Here is a 10813-nt window from a genome sequence, read left to right as displayed (position 1 = left end):
GCCAAACTCTTAATGGTGCCTCTCAGGAGATACTTCACTTGCTACTTTCCAAATTCTGGACATATGTACATTTTATTTTTTAAAAAAATAAAAGCTTGTTTTACTTTTAGGATCAATAAAGGGAAATCAATATTGATATTTCATCTTGAATAAAAAGATTAATAAAATATATATAACAATGAAATACTACGCTCTATATAAAATTAACATGACCTCCCTAAATTGTACTACTTTTGGCTCTCAAACATATAATGAAATGAGTATTGTCATTCACTCCTGGTGACCTCTAGTTGTGCAGTAGAGTGGTAACAGGAGAATGGCTGCCTTGTCATTGACTAGCTGTCTAACACTGAATGAGTCATTCCCCTTTCTGTGAGCCTCAATTTTCTCATTTGTTAAATAAGTTTCCTTGGGGCCCTAAGTTTCTAAGATTCTATACACTGATGTTTAGTATACTAACAGTATCTGGGGAATATCAGCTATCATCAAGCTATTAAAGTTGTCTCTAAGTATGTGATCTCCTTTTTTCTGAGAATTCTCCTTCCTACCCACAGTCCTCTGGCCCATGGCTGATGGGCTACCTGACTCAAGGTGATCCAGTGAGTTTTTCCTTGCAGGAAGAAGTTAGAACTAGGAATTAGAAACAGAACGTATGTGGCCGGGTGCGGTGGCTCACGCCTGTAATCCCAGCACTTTGGGAGGCTAAGGCAGGCGGATCACAAGGTCAAGAGTTTGAGACCAGCCTGGCCAATATTGTGAAACCTTGTCTCTACTAAAAATACAAAAATTAGCCAGGCGTGGTGGTGGGCGCCTGTAGTCCCAGCTACTCGGGAGGCTGAGGTAGGAGAATCACTTGAATCCAAGAGGAGGAGGTTGCAGTGAGCTGAGATTGCGCCATTGCACTCCAGACTGGGTGAGAGCAAGACTCCGTCTCAAAAAAAAAAAAAAAAAAAAAAAGAAAAGAAAGAAAAGAAAAAAGAAACAGAACATAGATTTTTATGGGCCACTAGAACCTAGTGTGTATAAATTTGGAAGCTGTGGCAAAGAGAAGGAGAGGGAGCTGATCTGTAGAGACAGGGAAGAATGAAACAGATTAAGAGAGATGATTAGAGAAGATAAATTTAAAAAGGAATTTTTCTGGCTTCCTAGTTACTGGTTCTGGTCCCTTCTGGAGGCCTAACCTTACTCCCATTTTTAGTTTCAATGAAACAGATTTGTGTCCTTATAATAAATCATCCTTTTTAGCTTAAACTAGACAGTGTTGGTTTAACTCACAACCCAAGAATCTATTTTAAAGTGCACATCTCTGTCAGCAAAAATGGTCTCATTCCATAGCCCCTTGGCCCTATCATTCCAAATCTATGCAAAGAAAGTACCTGAATGATCCTAATTTTATTTGTTTAGCCTGTGCAAGGCTTCCTCCCCATCCTATAAGCATCCCCAGGAAAAATCCAGCACTGCCTATCCCAGCTACTGATCCCAAGTATATGGACCACCCACCTATGTCCTAGAATGACTTACCAGATATCTGGTTGGGCTCTAAGCTAGCATACCACTGTGAAAAGTGTGAAAGGAAGGATAGGACTTCCAGACTTCAAGATTTCTGAAAAATTGATCATAGGCTTGAGGAGGACCAAGAGGAAGGTGATCTGGAAAGCTACAGCAATTGGGAAGAAATGTGTGCTGTGTCTGATGAATTCCATCAGCCATAGAGAATGGAATAAACCTGATTTAGGAATGCAGTTCTTTCTTTTTTCTTTCTTTCTTTCTTTTTTCTTTCTTTCTTTCTTTTTTTTTCTTTGAGACAGTGGATTGCTCTGTAACCCAGGCTGGAGTACAGTGATGTGACTGATTATAGCTCACTGTAATCTCAAGCTCCTGGGCTCAAGCAATCCTCCTGCCTCAGCCTCCGAAAGTGTTGGGATTACAGGCATTAGCCAGTGAACCCAGACTGGAATTATGTCTTGAAAGGCTGATTTAAGGGATAAAATAGTATCAATAATTTCATAAGGAAGATTTCCTGAAGTTTATAGCCAGATGGTTTTGTAACTGAGATTTTTTAAATACATGAATGGCTGCCTTGATTTTTGGCTGCCTTGGATTCATTACTTGATAAGCAATTTGTTTTTCTTAAAATGAAATAAGTTCCACTGGTACAAAGTAAATATGTCTACCCTCAGGTAACATGTAACAACCTAGAAAAAAGTTAGACTGCTTTCTACCCGATGTTCAACCAGATTATATTAAAATATCACAGGTCTAAGCAAGTATTTGAATTGTCTTTGAGACTTCCTCTTTCATACATACATTTCAATCTGTTATTGAATGGAGAAGTCTTTGGATGAAATGAAGCTCCCATGAAATTATTCTGGATAAGTAAATGAAGACATATCTTTCTAACATTTTTCTGTTTTTCTTGTGAATGTCTGTCTCTGTTTTTCACCATTCATCTACAAATAGAGCCACAATTCATCGTTGAATACTAGAAATGAGTGAGTTCCAGTAAAGGAATGTGTGTGGAGGGAGTCACATATAGTTCATAATAGTCTTCCAAACATCCTTTTTGTAATATATCTAGACCAGGTTTTATAAAGCTCAGGTGCTAAATTTATCATTGCGAACAAGTGTATTTTTGGTTTTGAGTAGCAAAAATATGGAAAAATTAAATGCATTATGACATTATGATCTGGCCATTATGTGGAATTTATACAGGAATTAAAAAGAGTGATGTAGGGTTGAACTGAAAAAAATCTTCATGTTATTGTAAATTAAAAAAAAAAACTACAGGGCAACAAGCATGACATAATTTTATTTTTATATAAAAAAGAAAACAGGCTGGGCGCAGTGGCTCATGCCTGTAATCCTAGCACTTTGGGAGGCCGAGGCGGGCAGATCACCTGAGGTCAGGAGTTCGAGACCAGCCTGGCCAACATGGTGAAACCCTGTCTCTACTAAAAATACAAAAGAAATTATCTGGGCCTGGTGGCACACGCCTGTAGTCCTAGCTACTTGGGAAGCTGAGGCAGGAGAAAATCACTTGAACCCGGGAGGCACAGGTTGCAGTGAGCTGAGATCGCACCACTGCACTCTAGCCTAGGCAACAGAGTGAGATCCTGTCTCAAAGAAAAAAAAAGGAAAACAATTATTTTTAAAACTATGTGTATGTGATATAAATGTGTGTGTATAGAGAAAAATGCAGAGAAACACATTTGAAATTGTTAAAATTGGATACCCATGTGGGAGAGAATTGAAAGAAGATGGTGAGGAAATTAATAATTTTTCTTTATATATCTCTGGTTTATTTGATTTATTTTAAAGAACACGTATAACCTTTTATAATAAAAATTCAATGTCACATACAACTAAATAAAGTCTAGTGAAAGCAAACCCTAAAATGAGAACTGTTGTGTCAGTCCCCAATATGTTCATGCTTCGGGTGCCAATTGTTTTAGCTCTGCTCTAAGACCAGCTACCTGCTGAGTGGTTGTCTGACTTGCTCATGTTCTTTGTGGATTGGTGATCCCTAAGTCACCTGACAATTATGTAACCTAACAAAATGCTGGACTTACGTTTTTCACTACCTACTCTTTCTTATTTCTTTATGCAAACTAGACTCCGTATTATTAAAGTAAATTTACTAGTGTCCAGCTCAGAAGAGCTCAAGTTCAAAGACAAGGTAATAGACTTTATTAGGCAAAAAACTTTTAAGATTTCATATGTCAGCAGGCATTTCCCCATGGATCAACCCAAGAGAAAATAGGACCCAGCAAACATTTTACCTGACTGATTATAACAAAAAGGTTGCTATGTACCACGCTTAGGCACAATTTCAAAGGGAGGACAGCACCACGCTCATCTGCTAAAGCCCCCTCCTAGTTACCATAAGAACCTCTGTGCATGTGCGTGTGTATGAGCATGTGTGCGTGTGCGTGTGTGCATGTGCGTGTGCGCGCGTGTATGACTGTGCGCGTGCATGTGTGTGCATGTGTGTGCTCGTGTGTGTGTGTGTGTGTGCATAAAGCCAGAAGAAATTTTTCAGGTTGCAAGTTGTGTCCTGCCAACCAACAGTCAAGGTAATTTTGGGGGAAATAATATAATCAGCTTTTTCTACAAGGAAAGGAATCACATGAAAATATGATGAAATAGGGTCAAAGAGTGGCCAACTTTGCATTTCCATTTCCTGGAAAAGCTCCAGGGACTGAAAGTCTTGAGGAACTGTATCTGTAGTTTTGTTTGTTTACTTGTTTTGTTGTATCTTAATGTTTGCATGGTTTTTAAATCTAGATTTAATAGTAAAATTGCATTAGTGTTTGGTCAGTTACATTTGTACTTTAGATTGGGGCTTATAACTTAAACATAATGTTTATAATTTAAACATAAAATACATTAACATCAGATCCTGGCACTTACAATCTTACCTAGGAGCCTAAAATTCAAAGCCAAGGCTCTAGACACTCATTGGAGAAACTCATCCTTTAAAATTAGATCAATTGCAATATTTCTAAAGAGTGAATCTGGCTGACTCTCTTTTCAGACTCAGCCCGCCTGCACCCAGGTGAAATAAACAGCCATGTTGCTCACACAAAGCCTGTTTGGTGGTCTCTTCACACGGACGCGCATGAAATTTGGTGCCATGACTCAGATCGGGGGACCTCCCTTGGGAGATCAATCCCCCATCCTCCTGCTCTTTGCTCCGTGAGAAAGATCCACCTACGGCCTCAGGTCCTCAGACTGACCAGCCCAAGAAACATCTCACCAATTTCAAATCCGGTAAGCGGCCTCTTTTTACTCTCTTCTCCAACCTCCCGCACTATCCCTCAACCTCTTTCTCCTTTCAATCTTGGTGCCACACTTCAATCTCTTCCTTCTCTTAATTTCAATTCCTTTCCTTTTCTGATAGAGACAAAGGAGACACGTTTTATCCGTGGACCCAAAACTCCGGCGCCAGTCAAGGACTGGGAAGGCAGCCTTCCCTTGGTGTTTAATCATTGCAGGGACACCTCTCTGATTATTCACCCACGTTTCAGAGGTGTCAGACCATGCAGGGATGCCTGCCTTGGTCCTTCACCCTTAGCGGCAAGTCCCACTTTTCTGAGGGAGGGGCAATTACCCCAAACCCTACTCTCCGTGTCTCTACCCCTTCTCTGATTTTCTGGGGCAGGGGCAAGAACCCCTCAACCCCTTCTCCTTCACCCTTAGCGGCAAGTCCCGCTTTTCTGGGGAAGGGACAAGTACCCCAACCCCTTCTCTCCGTGTGTCTACCCCTTCTCTGCTTCTCTGGGGGAGGGGCAAGTACTCCTCAACCCCTTCTCCATCACCCTTAGCAGCAAGTCCTGCTTTTCTAGGGGGCAAGAACCTCCAATCGCTTATTTCCGCACCCCGACCTCTTATCTCTGCGCCCCAATCCCTTATTTCCATGCCCTGACCCCTTTCCCGCTTTTCTGGAGGGTAAGAACCCCCGAACCCCTTCCCTCCGTGTCTCTATGCTCTCTTTTCTCTGGGCTTGCCTCCTTCACTGTAGGCAACCTTCCACCCTCCATTCCTCCGTCTCCCTCAGCCTGTGCTCTCAAGAACTTAAAACCTCTCCAACTCACACCTGACCTAAAATCTAAGCATCATATTTTCTTCTGCAATGCCGCTTGACCCCAATACAAACTCGACAGTAGTTCCAAATAGCCGGAAAATGGCACTTTCAATTTTTCCATCCTACAAGATCTAAATAATTCTTGTTGTAAAATGGGCAAATGGTCTGTGGTGCCTGACATCCAGGCATTCTTTTACACATCAGTCCCTTCCTAGTCTCTGTGCCCAATGCAAGTCATCCCAAATCTTCCTTCTCTCCCTCCCACCTGTCCCCTCAATCCCAACCCCAAGCGTCACTCTTTCTAATCTTCCTTTTCTACAGACCCATCTGACCTCTCCCCTCCTCGCCAGGCAGAGCTAGGTCCCAATTCTTCCTCAGCTTCCACTCCTCCACCCTATAATCCTTTTATCACCTCCCCTCCTCACACCCGGTCCGGCTTACAGTTGCGTTCGGTGACTAGCCCTCCCCCACCTGCTCAGCAATTTATTCTTAAAAAGGTGGCTGGAGCTAAAGGCATAATCAAGGTTAATGCTCCTTTTTCTTTATCCCAAATCAGATAGCATTTAGGCTCTTTTTCATCAAATATAAAAATCCAGCCCAGTTCATGGCTCGTTTGGCAGCAACCCTGAGACACTTTACAGCCCTAGACCCTAAAAGGTCAAAAGGCTGTCTTATTCTCAATATACATTTTATTACCCAATCTGCTCCCAACATTAAATAAAACTCCAAAAATTAGAATCTGGCCCTCAAACCCCACAACAGGACTTAATTAACCTCACCTTCAAGGTGTACAATAATAGAAAAAAGTTGCAATTCCTTGCCTTCACTGTGAGACAAACCCCAGCCATATCTCCAGCACACAAGAACTTCCAAACGCCTGAACCGCAGCAGCTAGGTGTTCCTCCAGACCTCCTACCCCAGGAGCTTGCTACATGTGCCGGAAATCTGGCCACTGGGCCAAGGAATGCCTGCAGCCCGGGATTCCTCCTAAGCCGCATCCCATCTCTGTGGGACCCCACTGAAAATCGGACTGTTCAACTCACCTGGCAGCCACTCCCAGAGCCCCTGGAACTCTGGCCCAAGGCTCTCTGACTGACTCCTTCCCAGATCTTCTCGGCTTAGCAGCTGAAGACTGACAATGCCAGATCGCCTCAGAAGCCCCCTAGACCATCACGGACGCCGAGCTTCAGGTAACTCACAGTGGAGGGTAAGTCTGTCCCCTTCTTAATCAATACCGAGGCTACTCACTCCACATTACCTTATTTTCAAAGGCCTGTTTCCCTTGCCTCCATAACTGTTGTGGGTATTGACGGCCAGGCTTCTAAACCTCTTAAAACTCCCCAACTATGGTGCCGACTTAGACAACACTCTTTTAAGCACTCCTTTTTAATTATCCTCACCTGCCCAGTTCCCTTATTAGGCCAAGACACTTTAAATTATCTGCTTCCCTGACTTCCTGGATTACAGCTACATCTCATTGCTGCCCTTCTTCCCAATCCAAAGCCTCCTTTGCGTCCTCCTCTTGTATTCCCCCACCTTAACCCACAAATATAAAATACCTCTACTCCCTCTGTGGTGACCGATCATGCACCCCTTACCATCTCATTAAAACCTAATCACCCTTACCCCACTCAATGCCAATATCCCATCCCACAGCATGCTTTGAAAGGATTAAAGCCTGTTATCACTCGCCTGCTACAGCATGGGCTTCTAAAACCTATAAACTTCCCTTACAATTTCCCCATTTCACCTGTCCTAAAACCAGACAAGGCTTACAGGTTAGTTCAAGATCTGCGCCTTATCAACCAAATTGTTTTGCCTATCCACCCCATGGTGCCAAACCCATATACTCTCCTATCCTCAATACCTCCCTCCACAATCCATTATTCTGTTCTAGATCTCAAACATGCTTTCTTTACTATTCCTTTGCACCCTTCATCCCAGCCTCTCTTCGCTTTCACTTGGACTGACCCTGACACCCATCAGGCTCAGCAAATTACCTGGCCTGTACTGCTGCAAGTCTTCACAGACAGCCCCCATTACTTCAGTCAAGCCCAAATTTCTTCCTCATCTGTTACCTATCAGCATAATTCTCGTAAAAACACACGTGCTTTCCCTGCTGATCGTATCCAGTTAATCTCCCAAACCTCAATCCCTTACAAAACAACAACTCCTTTCCTTCCTAGGCATGGTTAGTGCGGTCAGAATTCTTACACAAGAGCCAGGACCGCATCCTGTAGCCTTTCTGTCCAAACAACTTGACCTTACTGTTTTAGCCTAGCCATCATGTCTCCATGCAGCAGCTGCTGCCACCCTAATACTTTTAGAGGCCTTCAAAATCACAAACTATGCTCAACTTACTCTCTACATTTCTCATAACTTCCAAAATCTATTTTCTTCCTCATACCTGACGCATATACTTTCTGCTCCCCGGCTCCTTCAGCTGTACTCACTCTTTGTTAAGTCCCACAATTACCATTGTTCCCGGACCAGACTTCAATCTGGCCTCCCACATTATTTCTGATACCACACCTGACCCTCATGACTGTATCTCTTTGATCCACCTGACATTCACCCCATTTCCCCATATTTCCTTCTTTCCTGTTCCTCACCCTGATCACGCTTGATTTATTGATGGCAGTTCCACCAGGCCTAATCGCCACACACCAGCAAAGGCAGGCTATGCTATAGTACAAGCCACTAGCCCGCCTCTTAGAACTTCTCATTTTCTTTCCATCGTGGAAATCTATCCTCAAGGAAATAACTTCTCAGTGTTCCATCTGCTATTCTACTACTCCTCAGGGATTATTCAGGCCCCCTCCCTTCCCTACACTTCAAGCTCGAGGATTTGCCCCCACCCAGGACTGGCAAATTAGCTTTACTCAACATGCCCTGAGTCAGATAACTAAAATACCTCTTAGTCTAGGTAGACACTTTCACTGGATGGGTACAGGCCTTTCCTACAGGGTCTGAGAAGGCCACCGCTGTCATTTCTTCCCTTCTGTCAGACATAATTCCTCAGTTTAGCCTTCCCACCTCTATACAGGCTGATAACAGACCAGCCTTTATTAGTCAAATCAGCCAAGCAGTTTTTCAGGCTCTTAGTATTCAGTGAAACCTTTATATCCCTTACAGTCCTCCGTCTTCAAGAAAAGTAGAACGGACTAAAGGTCTTTTAAAAACACACCTCACCAAGCTCAGCCACCAACTTAAAACAGACTGGACAATACTTACCACTTTCCCTTCTCAGAATTCAGGCCTGTCCTCAGAATGCTACAAGGTACAGCCCATTTGAGCTCCTTTTTATTAGGCCCCAGTCTCATTCCAGACACCAGACCAACTTGGACTGTGCCCCAAAAAACTTGTCATCCCTACTATCTTCTGTCTAGTCATACTCCTATTCACCGTTCTCAACTACTCATACATGCCCTGCTCTTGTTTACACTGACAGTTACGGCTGGGCGCGGTGGCTCACGCCTGTAATCCCAGCACTTTGGGAGGCAGAGGTGGGCGGATCACGAGGTCAGGAGATCAAGACCATCCTGGCTAACACAGTGAAACCCCGTCTCTACTAAAAATACAAAAAAATTAGCCAGGCGTGGTGGTGGGCACCTGTAGTCCCAGCTACTCGGGAGGCTGAGGCAGGAGAATGGCGTGAACCAGGGAGGCGGAGCTTGCAGTGAGCCGAGATTGCGCCACTGCACTCCAGCCTGGGCGACAGAGTGAGACTCCATCTCAAAAAAAAAAAAAAAAAAAACACTGACAGTTTACACTGTTTCTCCAAGCCAGCACAGCTGATATCTCCTGGTGCTATCCCCAAACTGCCACTCTTAACTCTTGAAGTAAATAAATAATCTTTGCTGGCAGGACTATGCTGAATCTCCTTAGGCACTCTCTAATCAGATGTCCTGAGTCGTCCCAATTCTTAGACCTTTTATACCTGTTTTTCTCCTTCTCTTATTCCATTTAGTTTTTCAATTCATACAAAACCGTATCCAGGCCATCACCAATCATTCAATACGACAAATGTTTCTTCTAACATCCCCACAATATCACCCCTTACCACAAGACCTCCCTTCAGCTTAATCTCTCCCACTCTAGGTTCCCATGCTGCCCCTAATCCCACTTGAAGCAGCCCTGAGAAACATCGCCCATTCTCTCGATATCACTCCCCAAAAATTTTCACTGCCCCAACACTTCAACACTATTTTATTTTATTTTTCTTATTAATATAAGAAGGCAGGAATGTCAGGCCTCTGAGCCCAAGCCAAGCCATTGCATCCCCTGTGACTTGCACATATACATCCAGATGGCCTGAAGTAACTGAAGATCCACAAAAGAAGTAAAAATAGCCTTAACTGATGACATTCCACCATTGTGATTTGTTTCTGCCCCACCCTAACTGATCAATGTACTTTGTAATCTCCCCCACCCTTGAGAAGGTTCTTTGTAATTCTCCCCACCCTTGAGAATGTACTTTGTGAGATCTACCCCTGCCCGCAAAACATTGCTCTTAACTTCACCACCTATCCCAAAACCTATAAGAACTAATGATAATCCACCACCCTTTGCTGACTCTCTTTTTGGACTCAGCCCGCCTGCACCCAGGTGAAATAAACAGCCATGTTGCTCACAAAAAAAAAAAAAAAAAAAAAAGAGTGAATCCTGCACTCTGTATATGTGAGACTGATATCAAGTAGCCTGGCCCTTGAGAAAGAGGCACCTGTCTTGTCCTTCATTGCCTGTGAAATCCCAGGCAAGTCTGTGGGTAATTTGGCATTTCTGTTTTGCCCATCTGCCGAAAGAAGTTGTTGGAGGTGACTCTTCTCTCTCTCTCTCAAGCTGTTGTACTTCAAACCCTATGGTTTCTGGCTTTCAGATCACCAACAATTGAGGTGAAATAGCTGCAAACAGACTGGTCACTTGATTACTTAGGGATTTATTATTATGATAGAAATAGGTAAGGAGTTATGAAACTGACTTTACTTCTTTTCCTCCTGGGGTGAGCAAAAGAACAGAGGAGTAGATAAAATATTTTTATTGCCAAGTCTATGTTGATTTATTTGGCCATCCCTCATCCACATTTTAGTCAGTAGGAAAAGTTCCCTGGGTCTAATAGCTAAATCTTTGAAAAGGGGGTGAGGAAATGGAAGAAAAGGATTAATAAATAATAATATTTATCGAGTACTATGGTGTGCCAGACCTGCTAAAACTTTTTAAGATTACCTC

Source organism: Hylobates moloch, unplaced genomic scaffold, assembly GCF_009828535.3.
Source record: "Hylobates moloch isolate HMO894 unplaced genomic scaffold, HMol_V3 SCAFFOLD_6, whole genome shotgun sequence".
NCBI classification, from domain to species: domain Eukaryota; kingdom Metazoa; phylum Chordata; class Mammalia; order Primates; family Hylobatidae; genus Hylobates; species Hylobates moloch.
The sequence above is the reverse complement of the archived record's forward strand: the minus strand, read 5'-3'. Positions refer to the sequence as shown.